Source organism: Oncorhynchus keta, chromosome 26 (assembly GCF_023373465.1).
Source record: "Oncorhynchus keta strain PuntledgeMale-10-30-2019 chromosome 26, Oket_V2, whole genome shotgun sequence".
In the NCBI taxonomy this organism is placed as follows: domain Eukaryota; kingdom Metazoa; phylum Chordata; class Actinopteri; order Salmoniformes; family Salmonidae; genus Oncorhynchus; species Oncorhynchus keta.
The window spans coordinates 4,611,791-4,629,323 of NC_068446.1; the positions used below are offsets into that span (position 1 = coordinate 4,611,791).

General features: G+C 47.7%; 1 protein-coding gene across 2 annotated transcripts in view; it reads right to left on the bottom strand.

Annotated features, from left to right (window-relative positions):
* Positions 1-17,533, bottom strand: part of LOC118358852 (cAMP-specific 3',5'-cyclic phosphodiesterase 4B-like) — a 280,803-nt gene that overhangs the window by 104,317 nt on the left and 158,953 nt on the right. The gene's annotated exons all lie outside the window — the stretch shown is intronic.

Genomic DNA, 17,533 nt, shown 5'->3' on the forward strand with positions numbered 1-17,533 from the left:
ATGTCCACCCCGCCACACATGTCCAGAGAGAATAATATCCATTACTAGCCATTATCTGCCATGCTCCACTAGATACATAGGCATACTGTTTCTAGTGTACATAGCAATAGCATATATACTGCACTGCACATATCGGAAGAGCACATGTCTAGACCTATAATCCACGCATCTAGCTTACTACACATAATTAATGCACTAGCACATGCTGTGTCGTGCCTTTTAGTACGAGCTTAAACTGCATGAGCTATGCCATCCATGCATGCACCAGGACATGCCTTTCACTGTATATTCACCAGCCATCAGTACTACCTTAAAAACGTAAACTGCATGAGCTATGCCATCCATGCATGCACCAGGACATGCCTTTCACTGTATATTCACCAGCCATCAGTACTACCTTAAAAACGTAAACTGCATGAGCTATGCCATCCATGCATGCACCAGGACATGCCTTTCACTGTATATTCACCAGCCATCAGTACTACCTTAAAAACGTAAACTGCATGAGCTATGCCATCCATGCATGCACCAGGACATGCCTTTCACTGTATATTCACCAGCCATCAGTACTACCTTAAAAGCTCTAGTGTGCATTTCATTACATGCTTATGCATATGCTATGCCACCAATATATGCACTGTATTCATATGCTATGCCACCAATATATGCACCGTATTCATATGCTATGCCACCAATATATGCACTGTATTCATATGCTATGCCACCAATATATGCACAGTATTCATAAGCTATGCCACCAATATATGCACTGTATTCATAAGCTATGCCACCAGTATACCTTGACTGTCCCCGTGTGTATCTGTGTATGTCAGTGTGACAGAGGAAGGGGCAGCTGGGGCATTTTTCCTGGCACATTGGAGAGGATGCCCAAGAGTATGGCCCCAACCCCTGCTAATACCAGGCTTTTTCAGCCAAACTGAGAGCTAGGAAGGCAACTGAAACAAGACTGAAAATTAATGTTCATAGAGGCGATTACGCACTGTTAGAAACTGTGTGGATTTGTTGTAATATTAATCATCCACTGGGTGTTCTCTAGAGTGGCAATAAAACACATTGATTAGCCAAACTAGACATGGAATAGAACCGTGAAAGACAGACAGACAGACAAGACAAGACAAGACAAGACAAGACAAGACAGACAGAGTGTCAGAGAGAGAGAGTGTACTGAACAGGACTGGACTTGACTGGACTGGATTGAATTTGTACAAGATTGTCGTGAGAGAGAGAAGTCAATAGGAAAGTAACAAGTGGTTATGGGATGTTAAGGGGCATACCCCACATCCCCCACATCCGTCACATCCGTCCTGCTAACGGCAGGGTAAGGTGAAGGGTCACGGAACTCTGAGCTCCTCTGACTCATCAATCAACAGAAGACTGACATGTGTTCCCTCTCTCATCATCCTCTTCTCTCTCTCTCTCTTTCCCTCCCTCTCCTCACAGAAAGCACTGAGACGTTCTGAACTGGTGAATCACAAGGGGACCACACTGTGTGAGAGAGGCACTGCCTCAATTCTGAGAATCCACTGAGAATCGGAAGGTTCTCACACTCAATTTAACATGAAGGGCATTTCTTAGAATGACAAGGGAGGGAGGGACATGTCGTGAATGATGATGACTGGGAGTTTTTCATTATGGCAGTGAAGCTCATCGTGGTTCACTACATCATCATGCAGTCAAGTGGATTGATTATATAACTGATGATTTATGCACGTGTACTTTGGATGGTCTTCATATTGATCGTGTCCCTGCTTACAAATATATGGGCATCTGGAAAGATGAAAGGCTGCCTTTTTAAAAATCATATTGACGAGTTAGTTTAAGAAGCTGAGAATGAACGTGTGCCTCTTTGATATAAATAGTTCCTGCCTCTCGCTAAATAGTAGGACGCAGATTCAGATTCAGTCAACGTTCCCATCAGGCCTCGACGATGGCGACATCCTCTATCCGAACACAGCTGCTACTTCACGAAATCCGTTAGATGCAGGTTATCATAGCGCACTGCGCTTTATTACAGGCGACCATTTTAGTGGCCATCACTGCATTCTCTACCAGGAAGTTGGTTGGCTCTCTTTGATGACACATAGGTTGATTAATTTATAAAGCCCTTTTTCAAAAAAGTTCCACTGTCCCTAACATACTTACTCAACTTTAGCCACACTAGTTACCACACCCGGTCTCGGGGATGGCTAACTCTGGAAATTCCTTTGGTCTCTACGGGGTTAAGTAAATCTTGCACTTTATTTGTGGAACAATCTTCAACGTGTTCTTAAATGTGATGTTTTGGTGCCTGTAGGGCGATTCAAGAAGCTGACTGAGGACCTGACTTCCGATAAATGTGTTTTGTTTTTTATGACCCTGTTTTTCTTTCTGCTTGCAATTTGCATTTATATTTTGATGTGTGGATTTATTTGTAATTCATCTCATTCAGGGCTCATCTGTATGAGAGTCTTTGGTCTCAGTATGACTCCCTGATAAAAGAGAGAGAAGGAGAACGGGGTGCTACAGTGAGAACGAGAGAGAGGGGGATGATGTAGTTGTTTATAGGTAGAGAGAGACAGAGGGCACAAGGTGGGGGAGAGAGAGGAGAGCGAGAGAGACCGAAAACGAGAGACAGAGAAAGAGAAGGTGGATCTGCAGTCATGTGGAAGTGGAAACGGGGGAAGGTGTCACCTGCAGGGAGGTTGTGTTGACGATGGTTACGGTTCAGTCACATTGTGCTTGACAATGGGGACATTCCTCCCTAATAACCCCCTGAGGGGAACACACAGATGATACACAGCTAGAGTCACAGACATTTTCTCCCAGAGAGATGGATAGAGAGGGAGAGGTGGGGTCAGTTAAAAGTCTGTATTCTATAGAATATCCCTATTAATTTCAGTGATCCAACAGGAATAGTGAAGCAGTGAAGTACACAATTAGAGAAGTATCAGAGTATCAGAATATATTCTCAAATTCATATCTGAAATTACATGAACGTTCTGTTGAAGTGACATGATTATGGGCAATATATTTCAGTAGGTGTGCTAATATGGCAAGTATGAACAGGAGATTTAAGTAGAACAAATGGATAGAGGGAGTCAAAAGAGCCACGCTCTCTCCACCTCAGCAAAAAAATATAGTGAAGGGGGACGCATTACCTAACTGTGAACACTAGAGGGCACCAATTTAGTACCAGAGAAAATTGAAGTCTTATCGAACTGTGTCCACTAGATTTACATTGTTATTTAGTCATTTAGCAAACACTCTTATCCAGAGTGACTTACAGTTAGTGCATTCGGGTAGGTGAGATAACCACATGTCACAGTCATAGTAGGCTAGTCTAGTGGTTAGAGTGTTAGACTAGTAACCGCAAGGTTGCAAATTCAAACCCCTGAGCTGAGGTACAAATCTGTCATTCTGCCCCTGAACAGGCAGTTAACCCACTGTTCGTTCCTAGGCTGTCCTTGAAAATAACAATTTGTTCTTAACTGACTTGCCTAGTTAAATAAAGGTAAAATAGTAAGTACATTTCTCCTCAATAAAGTAGCTATTAGCAAAGTCAGAGCGAGTTAGGAGGAAAAGAGTCATGTGCAAGTGTAAGTTCACGAAAATGAGGGGTGGGGTGAGTGAATGTGAGCTTTGACTTGAAGCTAGTGGAGTGTGTGGAGGAGCGGGGTGAAGTGGGAGAATTTGGGATTGTGTTCTGTAGCCAGGCGGGCTGCAGTTTTCTGGATAAGTTGCAGGGGTTTGATGGCAAAAGCGGGGAGCCCAGCCAATAGCGAGTTGCAGTAGTCCAGACGGGAGATAACAAGTGCCTGGATTAGGACATGCGCCGCTTCCTGTGTGAGGTAGGGTTTTACTATACGGATGTTGCAGAGCATGAATCTGCAGGAGCGTGTCACTGCTTTGATGTTTGCAGAGAACGACAAGGTGTTGTCAAGAGTCACGCCAAGGTTCTTTGCACTCTGGGAGGGGTGCACCACGGAGTTGTCAACTGTGATGGAGAGGTCTTGGATCAGGCAGGCCTTCCCCGGGAGGAAGAGCCGCTCTGTTTTGTTGATGTTGAGCTTGAGGTGGTGGGCCAACATCCAAGCTGAGATATCTGCCAGGCACGCAGAGATGCGTGTCTCTACCTGGGTGTCAGAAGGGGGAAGGAGAAAAGTAGTTGAGTGTCATCCGCATAGCAATGATAGGAGAGACCATGAAGGATATGACGGAGCCGAGTGACTTGGTGTATAGAGAGAAGAGGCCTAGAACTGAGCCCTGGGGGATGCCAGTAGTGAGAGTACATTGTGCAGACACCGATCTTCCCCACGTCACCTGGCAGGAGTGTGTAGAACCTGAGACGCCCAGCCCTGAGAGGGTGGAGAGGAGGATATAATATAATAATAATAATAATAATATATGCCATTTAGCAGACGCTTTTATCCAAAGCGACTTACAGTCATGTGTGCATACATTCTACGTATGGGTGGTCCCGGGGATCGAACCCACTACCCTGGCGTTACAAGCGCCATGCTCTACCAACTGAGCTACAGAAGGACCACAGGATCTGATAGAGCCTGAGACGCCCAGCCCTGAGAGGGTGGAGAGGAGGATCTGATAGAGCCTGAGACACCCAGCCCTGAGAGGGTGGAGAGGAGGATCTGATAGACCCTGAGACGCCCAGCCCTGAGAGGATGGAGAGGAGGATCTGATAGAGCCTGAGACACCCAGCCCTGAGAGGGTGGAGAGGAGGATCTGATAGAGTCTGAGACACCCAGCCCTGAGAGGGTGGAGAGGAGGATCTGATAGAACCTGAGACGTCCAGCCCTGAGAGGGTGGAGAGGAGGATCTGATAGAGCCTGAGACGCTCAGCCCTGAGAGGGTGGAGAGCAGGATCTGATAGAGCCTGAGACACCCAGCCCTGAGAGGGTGGAGAGGAGGATCTGATAGAACCTGAGACGCCCAGCCCTGAGAGGGTGGAGAGGAGGATCTGATAGAGCCTGAGACACCCAGCCCTGAGAGGGTGGAGAGGAGGATCTGATAGAGTCTGAGACACCCAGCCCTGAGAGGGTGGAGAGGAGGATCTGATAGAGCCTGAGACACCCAGCCCTGAGAGGGTGGAGAGGAGGATCTGATAGAGTCTGAGACACCCAGCCCTGAGAGGGTGGAGAGGAGGATCTGATAGAACCTGAGACGCCCAGCCCTGAGAGGATGGAGAGGAGGATCTGATAGAGCCTGAGACACCCAGCCCTGAGAGGGTGGAGAGGAGGATCTGATAGAGACTGAGACACCCAGCCCTGAGAGGATGGAGAGGAGGATCTGACAGAGCCTGAGACGTCCAGCCCTGAGAGGGTGGAGAGGAGGATCTGATAGAGCCTGAGACGCTCAGCCCTGAGAGGGTTGAGAGGAGGATCTGATAGAGCCTGAGACGCCCAGCCCTGAGAGGGTGGAGAGGAGGATCTGATAGAGCCTGAGACGCTCAGCCCTGAGAGGGTGGAGAGGAGGATCTGATAGACCCTGAGACGCCCAGCCCTGAGAGGGTGGAGAGGAGGATCTGATAGAGCCTGAGACACCCAGCCCTGAGAGGGTGGAGAGGAGGATCTGATAGAGCCTGAGACACCCAGCCCTGAGAGGGTGGAGAGGAGGATCTGATAGAGCCTGAGACACCCAGCCCTGAGAGGATGGAGAGGAGGATCTGATAGAGCCTGAGACACCCAGCCCTGAGAGGGTGGAGAGGAGGATCTGATAGAGCCTGAGACACCCAGCCCTGAGAGGGTGGAGAGGAAGACCTGATAGAGCCTGAGACACCCAGCCCTGAGAGGGTGGAGAGGAGGATCTGATAGAGCCTGAGACACCCAGCCCTGAGAGGGTGGAGAGGAGGATCTGATAGAGCCTGAGACGCCCAGCCCTGAGAGGGTGGAGAGGAGGATCTGATAGAGCCTGAGACACCCAGCCCTGAGAGGATGGAGAGGAGGATCTGATAGAGCCTGAGACACCCAGCCCTGAGAGGGTGGAGAGGAGGATCTGATAGAGCCTGAGACACCCAGCCCTGAGAGGGTGGAGAGGAGGATCTGATAGAACCTGAGACACCCAGCCCTGAGAGGGTGGAGAGGAGGATCTGATAGAGCCTGAGACGCCCAGCCCTGAGAGGGTGGAGAGGAGGATCTGATAGAGCCTGAGACACCCAGCCCTGAGAGGGTGGAGAGGAGGATCTGATAGAGTCTGAGACACCCAGCCCTGAGAGGGTGGAGAGGAGGATCTGATAGAGCCTGAGACACCCAGCCCTGAGAGGATGGAGAGGAGGATCTGATAGAGTCTGAGACACCCAGCCCTGAGAGGGTGGAGAGGAGGATCTGATAGAGACTGAGACACCCAGCCCTGAGAGGGTGGAGAGGAGGATCTGATAGAGCCTGAGACACCCAGCCCTGAGAGGGTGGAGAGGAGGATCTGATAGAGACTGAGACGCCCAGCCCTGAGAGGGTGGAGAGGAGGATCTGATAGAGCCTGAGACACCCAGCCCTGAGAGGGTGGAGAGGAGGATCTGATAGAGCCTGAGACACCCAGCCCTGAGAGGATGGAGAGGAGGATCTGATAGAGACTGAGACGCCCAGCCCTGAGAGGGTGGAGAGGAGGATCTGATAGAGACTGAGACACCCAGCTCTGAGAGGGTGGAGAGGAGGATCTGATAGAGCCTGAGACACTCAGCCCTGAGAGGGTGGAGAGGAGGATCTGATAGAGCCTGAGACACCCAGCCCTGAGAGGATGGAGAGGAGGATCTGATAGAGACTGAGACGCCCAGCCCTGAGAGGATGGAGAGGAGGATCTGATAGAGCCTGAGACACCCAGCCCTGAGAGGGTGGAGAGGAAGATCTGATAGAGCCTGAGACACCCAGCCCTGAGAGGGTGGAGAGGAGGATCTGATAGAGCCTGAGACGCCCAGCCCTGAGAGGGTGGAGAGGAGGATCTGATAGAGCCTGAGACACCCAGCCCTGAGAGGGTGGAGAGGAGGATCTGATAGAGCCTGAGACACCCAGCCCTGAGAGGGTGGAGAGGAGGATCTGATAGAGACTGAGACACCCAGCCCTGAGAGGATGGAGAGGAGGATCTGATAGAACCTGAGACACCCAGCCCTGAGAGGGTGGAGAGGAGGATCTGATAGAGCCTGAGACTCCCAGCCCTGAGAGGGTGGAGAGGAGGATCTGATAGAGCCTGAGACTCCCAGCCCTGAGAGGGTGGAGAGGAGGATCTGATAGAGCCTGAGACACCCAGCCCTGAGAGGGTGGAGAGGAGGATCTGATAGAGCCTGAGACTCCCAGCCCTGAGAGGGAGGAGAGGAGGATCTGATAGAGACTGAGACACCCAGCCCTGAGAGGGTGGAGAGGAGGATCTGATAGAGCCTGAGACACCCAGCCCTGAGAGGGTGGAGAGGAGGATCTGATAGAGCCTGAGACTCCCAGCCCTGAGAGGGTGGAGAGGAGGATCTGATAGAGCCTGAGACACCCAGCCCTGAGAGGGTGGAGAGGAGGATCTGATAGAGCCTGAGACTCCCAGCCCTGAGAGGGAGGAGAGGAGGATCTGATAGAGACTGAGACACCCAGCCCTGAGAGGGTGGAGAGGAGGATCTGATAGAGCCTGAGACACCCAGCCCTGAGAGGGTGGAGAGGAGGATCTGATAGAGCCTGAGACTCCCAGCCCTGAGAGGGTGGAGAGGAGGATCTGATAGAGCCTGAGACTCCCAGCCCTGAGAGGATGGAGAGGAGGATCTGATGGTTCACGGTGTTGAAGGCAGCGTATAGATCTAGGAGGAGGAGAACAGGAGAGAGAGGAGCTTCCGTTACACAGAGAAGAGCAGCCTCGGTTGAGTGACCAATCTTGAAGCTTAGGTGGTTAGGGTGAAGAAGATCGTTCTGAGAGAGATAGCGCGAGAGTAAATCAGAGACAGCACACTCCAGTTTAGGCATTTAGCGCTCTATTTTAGTCATTTAGCAGACGCTCGTATCCAAAGCGACTTACAATTAGAAAGACGGCCCTCTAGGTGGCCCTCTAACACCACAGTATGTTAGAGTTCTCATTTCCAGACAACTGACAGGCAATGACTCAAAGGTAAATTGGGGCTATGGAAATTCAGGGTTGTTGACTGTTTAATACCGCATGCAGATGCAGCATATGCCTGCTGCGTTCGCCTATAACAATTAGGTATTATGTGTCCAATATATGGAACTGGCACAACATTCCACTATAAGCCACTGTCCCCAGTCATCAAAAGCAAACTGTCTCTTCCATAATCCAGTCTACCTATTCCTATTATCTGTGCCAAAGCTCATTTACTAAAATGCCATGATACGTCTTAGTGAGAGTCATAGAATGCAGTGACATTCTGTATAGATCACACGGGGCTGGGGGGATTTCAGAATTAAAGCGCCTCTGTGGCTGCGTCTGATTCTGACACCTGCATGCCAGGCGCAAGCACTCTCCCTCCTGACATAGGCATCAATGGTACACATGGCATACCACACGCCATGACATGCAATCATCAAATCACTGCTCTCTCTCTCTCTCTCTCTCTCTCTCTCTCTCTCTCTCTCTCTCTCTCTCTCTCTCTCTCTCTCTCTCTCTCTCTCTCTCTCTCTCTCTCTCTCTCTCTCTCTCTCTCTCTCTCTCTCTCTCTCTCTCTCTCTCTCTCTCTCTCTCTCTCTCTCTCTCTCTCTCTCTCTCTCTCTCTCTCTCTCTCTCTCTCTCTCTCTCTCTCTCTCTCTCTCTCTCTCTCTCTCTCTCTCTCTCTCTCTCTCTCAAGATCAAACACTACCAGGAGTCAGTCCTTGAAAGCTACATTCACACACAGGAGAGAGAAAGAGTGAAGTGGAGGGGTATAGAAAGAGTGAAGTGGAGGGGTATAGAAAGAGTGATATAGAAAGTCGAGTGAAGGACAATTGTGGAGAGCGAAACAAGAGAGACGAGGTGGGCAATTTGGTGAGCGAGAATTCGATGAGAGGTCGGGGGACGAGGGTCGAGGGAAGCAAAGGAAAAGACAAGAAAGATAACAGATATACATGTTGATTGACAGAGAGTGACAGAGATATAGAGATAGAGAACGATTAGTCATGCACTGAGGGAGGGTTCAGAGGGTTCCTCTTCGGGGCTGGTGCAAGAGCTTCTGACTCCTGTATTACCGGTTCAATGATGTAACCTCTGACCCGCGCCCACCCAATGAAACATTTCACATGGTGCTGACTGCTGAGTACAGAGATGGAGTGTGTGAGAGAGCAGTAAAACGGGAGGACAGGAGAAAGCTATAGGTCGTTACTGTATATATGCATGCATGGCTAAACATAGGGTTGGTGAATTCCTCAAGAAGGTTTCAAGTGTCACATGCACAGGATACAGCAGGTGTAAAACCGTAGGGTGTTGAGCAATTTCTTTTTTTTTTAAATGACATTCAGCAAGGGAAATATAGTATTCTTTCTAACAAATATATCTGCGTGTATTTCAGGATGTTGTGTATCCCCGGAAATGATTGGAATTCATGTAAACATAACAGTTCTGAAAACATAGCTTGTCCAAAAAAAAGTGGTATTGGGTGAGTTGAGCTGCGGAACGGGGTAAGTTAAGCCGCCTACAAACGTCTGTACTGAATGAAATCATACAGCTACGTTTTTAAAACCATCTCGAACTTTATTTCTCAAACACAGTTCAACAATATCATAATCACTTTTAGTCTTCTAATCATTTTAATAATCTTTTTACACAAGCTTAACACCTAACAAACACTTTGTACTTTAAAAAAAACTTTTAACATAGGTCAACTTACCCCATGGCCAATGGATCAACTTACCCCATGGCCAATGGATCAACTAACCCCATGGCTAATGGATCAACTAACCCCATGGCTAATGGATCAACTAACCCCATGGCTAATGGATCAACTAACCCCATGGCCAATGGATCAACTAACCCCATGGCCAATGGATCAACTTACCCCATGGCTAATGGAACAACTAACAGGGATACTGAAGTGAATGAGGAGCAGATGTAGGATCTTAATTTGATCACCCTGTTGCAGGAGAACTTTCTGTATTCCAGTTAACTTTAAACTTTCTGTGTATTTGAGGTTTAAAAAAGGCTTCTGAAGTTCGTAATTTCCACTTTGAAATTTCAGACTTTAAAAATGTATCAACCCCTACAAAAATGCCTATGAATTATAATCCACATAATCATTCACATATCATGTTGCTGCGGGATTTATTTTCCTCCTGTAGCAAACTGTCTCAAATTAAGGTCCTACATCTGTACGTATGTACATGCAAACAGGGTTAAAAGTGACTGGAGGCAAGATAAATACACTGGTCAAGTTGATGTTCTCACTCTGAGAACAAGAGGGGAGGGAGGAGGGGAAAGGGGTCAGTTGATCTTTGTTGCACTGACATGGAGGCACAGTGACTGTGGGGGCAATGGAGAGCGGGAAAGAGAGAAAGAGGCGAAAGGAGAGGGCAATGAGTGTACGAGACAGAGATAGATGAATCTGAGAGAAAGACAGAGAGTGTTATTCCATGTCTTCACAGGTCCGTTGTGTAACTGGTATGGTGTGAGCCACAAGAGGATCTTCCAGCAAGACAAGACTACTCAGCACTGGAGAACAACTGACTAACACACTCAGTTCTCCACTAGCACACTGAGGGATCACTAAGCCTGGATGCCACCCCAAGTACACATCAAAATACACACAGAAAGTGTGTTAATTGTCCACAGAATGAACATTTTGCAAATGGTCATCTCCGTCTACAGAGTTGAAACCCATTGAAAACCTGTGGTTTGAATTGAAGAGGGCAGTCCATAAGTGCAGACCGAAGGATATCAAGGATCTGGAAAGATTCTGTATGGAGGAATGGTCTATACGACCCCTCTCTACGTGTTCTCCAATCTCGTAAAACATTTGAGAAAACGACTCGGTGCGGTTATCCTTGCAAGGGGAGGGTGCTGAAAACGGGTGAGTATTTAATAACACCTGTTTTTTATTACTTGCTAAATAAAATCTCTCTGAGCAATTGTATTAGTATAAAATAATATCATTTTCTTTTTTGGGGGAATACAATATAGCTCAGTATTTGTATTATTGACAGTACTTCATACATTCTTTTTTTTCTCATCTTTATCAAGGGTGACAATACATCTGGATCTGACTAACTAAATGTACATTATGTTAACAGTCAGTCACAAGAGATTAGTGCAACTATAACATTTAAAGGGGGGTGAAAGGACACAGAAAGAAGAGCGAAGGACAATGTTTATGTGTGTGTGTCAACGAGAGTATGGCTTCTTGTACTGCATGTGTTTGCATATGAGAGCAGACCAGAGATTGTCTCAGTCTGAGTAGACTATGTGTATGAGAGAAGACCAGAGATTGTCTCAGTCTGAGTAGACTATGTGTATGAGAGAAGACCAGAGATTGTCTCAGTCTGAGTAGACTATGTGTATGAGAGAAGACCAGAGATTGTCTCAGTCTGAGTAGACTATGTGTATGAGAGAAGACCGGAGATTGTCTCAGTCTGAGTAGACTATGTGTATGAGAGAAGACCAGAGATTGTCTCAGTCTGAGTAGACTATGTGTATGAGAGAAGACCAGAGATTGTCTCAGTCTGAGTAGACTATGTGTATGAGAGAAGACCAGAGATTGTCTCAGTCTGAGTAGACTATGTGTATGAGAGAAGACCAGAGATTGTCTCAGTCTGAGTAGACTATGTGTATGAGAGAAGACCAGAGATTGTCTCAGTCTGAGTAGACTATGTGTATGAGAGAAGACCAGAGATTGTCTCAGTCTGAGTAGACTATGTGTATGAGAGAAGACCAGAGATTGTCTCAGTCTGAGTAGACTATGTGTATGAGAGAAGACCAGAGATTGTCTCAGTCTGAGTAGACTATGTGTATGAGAGAAGACCAGAGATTGTCTCAGTCTGAGTAGACTATGTGTATGAGAGAAGACCAGAGATTGTCTCAGTCTGAGTAGACTATGTGTATGAGAGAAGACCGAGATTGTCTCAGTCTGAGTAGACTATGTGTATGAGAGAAGACCAGAGATTGTCTCAGTCTGAGTAGACTATGTGTATGAGAGAAGACCAGAGATTGTCTCAGTCTGAGTAGACTATGTGTATGAGAAGACCAGAGATTGTCTCAGTCTGAGTAGACTATGTGTATGAGAGAAGACCAGAGATTGTCTCAGTCTGAGTAGACTATGTGTATGAGAAGACCGGAGATTGTCTCAGTCTGAGTAGACTATGTGTATGAGAGAAGACCAGAGATTGTCTCAGTCTGAGTAGACTATGTGTATGAGAGAAGACCAGAGATTGTCTCAGTCTGAGTAGACTATGTGTATGAGAGAAGACCAGAGATTGTCTCAGTCTGAGTAGACTATGTGTATGAGAGAAGACCGGAGATTGTCTCAGTCTGAGTAGACTATGTGTATGAGAGAAGACCAGAGATTGTCTCAGTCTGAGTAGACTATGTGTATGAGAGAAGACCGGAGATTGTCTCAGTCTGAGTAGACTATGTGTATGAGAGAAGACCAGAGATTGTCTCAGTCTGAGTAGACTATGTGTATGAGAGAAGACCAGAGATTGTCTCAGTCTGAGTAGACTATGTGTATGAGAGAAGACCAGAGATTGTCTCAGTCTGAGTAGACTATGTGTGTGAGAGAAGACCAGAGATTGTCTCAGTCTGAGTAGACTATGTGTATGAGAGAAGACCAGAGATTGTCTCAGTCTGAGTAGACTATGTGTATGAGAGAAGACCAGAGATTGTCTCAGTCTGAGTAGACTATGTGTATGAGAGAAGACCAGAGATTGTCTCAGTCTGAGTAGACTATGTGTGACTCACTCTTCCCTATTTCCTTTTCCTCCCCACACAGCTTTTCCAGGCTCAATAGGTGTTTGTTACCGCAGCAAACAGACCTCCGCACTGCTAATTAAGTAGATAGCAACACAAAGCCACAAAGCATTGCCATCTAAGAGCATCGGCCAAAGCTAACGAGCATTACCCACAGAAATCATTACGTAGGGTTTCCAACACTTCCGGATTTGCCAGACGAAGTTCCGACCCCATTCACTTTCAATCAGGAGCGCGTGGAGCAATAAGCAGGGGATTGTGGGAAGGTGAGAGGTGCGAACGCTGCTAGCGGAGGGATAGAAAAAGTTCAGCTTTGCTCTACTTTCTGCAAATTGCTGGCAGCTGTTTCAGTATGATATGTTAGATAAAGGAATAACGACAGACACCAATGTCAGGTTCAATAGCCTTGTTTGTACATTGTACGAATCCCTACATGTGGAGTCCGGGGAACAGTCTGGCTAGTCGATTACCTATCAACTAGACTCCGTAACATCATCCTTTTCAATAGAAAGTGCAAACATAAAGGCATAACATTAAATTCTTAACAGTCAGGTCATAACAATAGAAAAAGCATTACATTTTCTTTTTTACTTCAGTTGTCATCTTCCTTTTTTAATTTCAATTTAATTATTTAAGAACAAATATAGATTTTAATTAACCGAGGGCAAGTTAACAGTCCCTTGCTTACAGAGTAAGCCTGTTCGGTGGCTTGCACAGCCGACCCACCCGTGAGTAAGTATTGGCTCTGACAGGGGTAGGATTAGGGGCACGAGCTGGAGAGCTTGGTGGGGTAGAAGCCTCACCTTCAGTTGGCCCATGTCTCAATTCTGCACCTCTTACACCTTAGGCCTGCACTGTGATCCAGCTCATCTAGGTGAGTGTATGGCGTGTTCTGGTTTGTCTGCTCTGCTACACGCAGATCCACCCGATTGCGACGATAGAGGGAGCCACCAACATCCACCAGGTAAGAACGTGGTGCAACTCTCTGCAGGCATGTGCCCAGCCTCCAAAGTCCTGTGTGGTCTCCCGGCAGCGGTTTCATCCTTATCGTTTCACACACCTCCAGCTCTGGTAGGTCCCGAGCAGTCCGGTCGTAGAAGCACTTAGCGAGCTGCTTTCTGTGACGCAGTTTGTCCGTGACGCCAACCATGACGCAGGGCTCAAGTAGCTTGTTAGCTACGGGGATGGTAGTCTTCAGACGTATGGACAGAAGGCGTTGTGCTGGGCTGCTGTCCATGTTTTCAGTGGGTGTGTTCCTCCACTGTAAGATCGCTTTCCATGGGTCGTTGCTGTCGCTCAAGGCCCTGCTTAACAGGTTTTTTGCAATCTTGACAGCTGATTCTGCCTTGCCATTTGCTTTTGGGTGTCTTGGAGAGGAGGTCACGTGGTCAAACTCCCAAGGCGAAACGCTTGAACTGTGCAGTGAATTGTGGGCCATTGTCCGTGATTACCTTGTCAGGCTGACCTTGCCTTGCAAACTGCGCCTTGCAGCGCTTTATGACCGTCTCTGCAGACAAGTCAGGGAGCAGTTCAATTTCCCAAAAGTCAGAGTAGTGATCAACGATGAGAAGATAGTCCTTTTGTCTGTGGCTGAATAAGTCCATGCTGACGATTTGCCAGGCCCTTGTGGGCAGTTCGTGTGACATCATGGTTTCCTTTTGCTGTTCATGAGCGTACTCGTTACATGTGGTACAGTTGCTGACAAAGCCTTTCATTTCTGCCTGCATGTTTGGCCAGTATAATGTTTCACGAGCCTGGAGGTAGCATGCATCCCCTCCAACGTGACTGGAGTGTATGCGGGTAAGCATCTCTGGACGTAGTGATTTGGGAATAATGACCTTCTGACCTCTGAACAAAACGCCATTTTGCACGCTGATCTCATCTCGAAAGGTCCAGTATTCTCTCACTGTGAAAGGTGTCTCCTCTTTCATGTATGGCCAACCTGCGAGAGCCATGGACTTCAGTGACTGTAGGCGTTCGTCCTTGTCAGTGTGTTGCCTTATCTGGGCTAGGCGGTGATCTGTGACGTTTAAGTAGTCTGCCTGATTGATCTGTTGAACATCTTGTTGTTCCTGCTGTAGCGAACAGATGGCCTGCCGCTGATAGACAGTGCCTCTGCCTGTACATTGTGTTGTTGCCCTGCTCAGTGTGTCGCTGATGTACATCTCTGGTCCTGGCTTGTAAATGACCTTCAGGCTGTAGTTTTGCAGAGTCAGGAGCATGCTTTGAAGCCTCTTGGGCGGGTTGAGGAGAGGTTTACTGAATATGGCAATGAGTGGTTTGTGGTCAGTTTCAGCGATGACCAGGTCTCGCCCATATAAGTAGTGATGGAATCGCTGGCAGGAGAAGACGATGCTGAGGCACTCTTTCTCAATTTGTGTATAGTTTTGTTCGGTGGGGGTGAGCGCTCTCGAGGCAAACGCAACGGGCTGGCCTTCCTGCATAAGGCAGCATCCAAGTCCCCTTTGGCTGGAGTCGCTCTGGATTGTGACAGGCTTCATGACGTCGTAGTAGCGCAACACTGGCATGGATGAAGCCAGAGATTTCATCTCCTGCACTGCGGCCTCGTCCAGCAACCGGCGCAGAGGCTCACAGACTGCTGATCGGTGTGGCATGAACTTTGCAAGATAGTTTGCAAAGCCGATGAGACGCTGTACTCCTTTTGCATCAGACGGGTTTGGCATGTCGAGGATTGACCTCTGACCTTGTCTGGGTCCGGCTTCAGGCCTTTTGCCGAGAGAATGTGGCCATGGAAGTGGACGTCTTTCACCTTGAACTGCAGCTTCTTCAGGCCAGGGCGAAGCTTAACTGATCGGCAGCGCTCCATCAGTGCCAGGAGCTTCACATCGTGGTCGCGTACTGCTTCTTCGTCTGTGTCACCACAGCCTACGATCAGGACATCATCTGCGATGGGTTCAATGCCCTTGAGCCCAGCCAGTAACTCGTGCTGCTTACGTTGGTATATCTCAGGCGCCACCGAGACACCAAACGGGAGCTTGAGCCAGCGTTTCCGACCCCAGGGGGTCCAGAAGGTAGTCATGAGGCTGCTTTCTTCATCCAGCTTGCATTGAAAGAATGCATCTCGGGCATCCACCAAGGTGAAAATCCTGGCCTTGGGAAGCTTATAGAGGACATACTCTAGTGTCGGCATGATGTAGTGGGATCATTTCAGTGCTTGGTTCAGATGCTTTGGGTCGATGCAGACCCTCAGCTTCTCTGTTTTTTTCACTATGACCATATTGCTGATCCAGTCAGTTGGTTCAGTCACAGATGTCATGTGGCCATCGGCCTCATACTTGTCCAGCTGGGCCTTCACAGCCACTTTCATTGCAATGGCCACATTGCGAGGAGCACACTGGACTGGAGTGATGCTCTTATCCACTTCAAAGTGTACCTCCCCAGGCACAGATTCAACGGGCATGTTGAATACATCGTCATATCTGCTGAGTAGTTGTTCTTTGGACAGGGGTCCATGCTGGACAAGATCCACAATGTGCAGGTCATTTGGTACAGTGAACTGCATCAGTCCCAGGCGTTCGCATGTAGAGCCTGAGAGGAGAGGATGTTGACTGGTTTTTACAATCTCAAACTCCAGCTTGTGTTTGCGTCCCCGAATAACACATTCGGTCTCAAAGGTGCCCATAGAGCTCATTAGCTCTCCTGATTAGAGCTTTAGTCTAGTATCGCTGGGCAATAGATGTGTGTCAGGTGCCAGATTGATTTTGTCTTTGTAGCTCATTACGTTGCATGTAGCACCAGAATCCAGTTGACATTGTTGTTGCTTGTTGTGTAATCGTAGTGTCACAAACTATTTCTTCCCTCTTGAGTGTACAGCCCCAATGGATTCATGCATGTAAATGTCACTTTCACTTTTCAGCTCTGAACATTGAGTGACATCATCAACACAGTGAATCTTGCCCTCACTGACCCTTCTTTTGCTTTTGAGACACACTTTTGCAAAATGATTATTAGTTCCACAAGCTCTGCATGGTTTTCCGTAGGCAGGGCAGTGCTCTTTGCCACGTGTTTATTTTATTTTATTTCACCTTTATTTAACCAGGTAGGCTAGTTGAGAACAAGTTCTCATTTGCAACTGCGACCTGGCCAAGATAAAGCATAGCAGTGTGAACAGACAACAGAGTTACACATGGAGTAAACAATTAACAAGTCAATAACACAGTAGAAAAAAGGGGAGTCTATATACAATGTGTGCAAAAGGCACGAGGAGGTAGGCGAATAATTACAATATTGCAGATTAACACTGGAGTGATAAATGATCAGATGATCATGTACAGGTAGAGATATTGGTGTGCAAAAGAGCAGAAAAGTAAATAAATAAAAACTGTGGGGATGAGGTAGGTGAAAATGGGTGGGCTATTTACCAATAGATTATGTACAGCTGCAGCGATCGGTTAGCTGCTCAGATAGCTGATGTTTGAAGTTGGTGAGGGAGATAAAAGTCTCCAACTTCAGCGATTTTTGCAATTCGTTCCAGTCACAGGCAGCAGAGTACTGGAACGAAAGGCGGCCGAATGAGGTGTTGGCTTTAGGGATGATCAGTGAGATACACCTGTGCTACGGATGGGTGTTGCCATCGTGACCAGTGAACTGAGATAAGGCGGAGCTTTACCTAGCATGGACTTGTAGATGACCTGGAGCCAGTGGGTCTGGC